Source organism: Etheostoma spectabile, chromosome 6, assembly GCF_008692095.1.
Source record: "Etheostoma spectabile isolate EspeVRDwgs_2016 chromosome 6, UIUC_Espe_1.0, whole genome shotgun sequence".
Taxonomy (NCBI): domain Eukaryota; kingdom Metazoa; phylum Chordata; class Actinopteri; order Perciformes; family Percidae; genus Etheostoma; species Etheostoma spectabile.
Window position 1 is genome coordinate 17,294,555 of NC_045738.1, and position 2,124 is coordinate 17,296,678.

The 2,124-nt window shown below is 37.3% G+C and overlaps 1 protein-coding gene across 1 annotated transcript in view; it reads left to right on the forward strand.

The window, feature by feature from the left end:
- Positions 1-2,124, forward strand: part of plcl2 (phospholipase C like 2) — a 42,400-nt gene that overhangs the window by 29,125 nt on the left and 11,151 nt on the right. The gene's annotated exons all lie outside the window — the stretch shown is intronic.

The window sequence follows — 2,124 nt, forward strand, 5'->3', positions numbered from 1 at the left end:
GCAGATGGATCAAATAAATTACTGTCAAATTAAAAACACAACAAGAAGAGACACAAGTTACTGATTTGTGTGGTTAAAATATAAAAGGAGATTTTACATATAGTTATACAAATCTAAAAGAGTACAAAACAAACAAATTAGCACACATGATTTTAATCTTAAGACATTTTGGGGGGAATGTTCTTATACTTGTCAATCCTTTTGGTCTCATGCATGCAGCAGTGCACAGAGTATAATATTTCTCAAGATATTAACTGTAGTTTAAGGAGGATTTGGCTGTGTTAACATCTTTGTATTTGGCAGTTGTGCTATTTTTGTATCTATCTATCTATGTAAACATGCATCAATCCACTAAAGAAAAAAATGATGATGACCTCACCAAGCAAACAAGCTTTGACTCCAATCATACCAATACTGTGGCTTTTTTTTGGGACTTTATTGGAAGCATACAGATATTGTTAGGTAACATGGCAAGAGCTCTGTTAAGTAATAAAATCAATGTTCACAAGTTATGCAACATGCCATTGAGGCTATTCCCAGACAACGCCATTACCCTAAACACATCTTGAGCAAGTCGACTTTCCATCATTATTTCAGTCACAAGACATACTGTAGATCCCCCGCATAATTCCACTGGCTGAAGTAGAGCAACAAGTGAATGACTTAAATATAATTTTGCATCCAGTAATTAGAGTATGTCTTATCAGATTGATCACTATCCTTTTGGCTGTAACCTCTTGCCCCTAGAATATTAAAAAGATGGTACTCAATAGACTAAATGCATGGAAACACAATTAAGTGTTATCTGCATCCAACTGTGTTATTTTTATGGCACACTTTATCCTTTGGGACTGTGGGAAATGAACATCTGAGAAGAGGTGATGATGCTGAAATGACTGATTAAGGTGACCCCTCAGCTGGATTCAGACTCATGAGTAGAGGGTTAGTTAATTGGGCCTGATGGAAAGAGTGCCAGGATATTTGCGTTGGAGGGAAGATGGAAGAAAATGACGAGTGCTTGGAGACCAAACTGGAATATATTAAGTACAGCTGCTTAAGTGGTGTGAAGCTACAGGCCTGAGTGCCAAAAGAGACGGAGAGCAAGTAGGTGCACATCTGAAAAAGAGCTGACAAATACAGGACACACTTGAAAGAGTTGTTAATAATGTATGGAACAGTACCATTAGAAATCCAGGCATAGTGTCAAAATCCAGACTTTCGCTTCCTAATTGGCAAAAACAAAATCTGGGTCTCAATTCCTGCCCATTTGTGTGCTAAGAAGGTGGAGAGACTCTGCACAATGCCAGCTTGTGGTCTTAGATTTCTGTTTTTGTTCATAAGAGATGCTGTAAGTGCCGTCCTGTAAATAGATGAGTTGGGAATGCAAATCTCTAAAACACTAAACCAAGGGCAATGCAAAGCCAATAGGTTAGTCATTGATTTGTCTGACCCAATATTATTTTTTTATATGGCACTTAAATATACTAGAGCTATACATAGCCTACATATTACTATGTACTTGTATTCTTTTACTGAGGTCGGTTGTGTTTAACATGTATCCCTCTTTACTTGTTACTAGCTACATACCTAATAGTATTGCTAAGAAAATATCACATTTAAAATAAATGAGAATTTGTGTCTGTTATAAATGGGTAATATTAATAATAACACAACTAAACACAGCACTTTCAAGAGAGTGGTCTTTAGTGTGCAAATGGGGCATAGTCCACCCATTTATCTTAGAATGTACCTTTTAAAAACATTTGAGATGCGGTATCTGCCACCGTGACGGTAATCTCTTCTGCCATTAGGGAAGTAATCACAGCGTGTGTCACAGCTCTAAGTGCCACAACTGCAGCTGCAGAGTGACACAAAACAGCCACAATCGCTTAGTCATGACCCATGACTGCTTTCAGCATAACATAGGGATTCACTACATGGGTTTTCGAAACTGCGTCTATCTCCTGTACAGTACCCGATATAAGGGGATGGACTCTATGCAATCATGCCCGTCTACCGTATCAACTAATTTCAATAAAAATGCACAGCACACTAAAAAATTCTAACAAATTTATCTCACGACCATACAGTAGGACTTGATGGAATATTTAAAAAAAAAAAAAA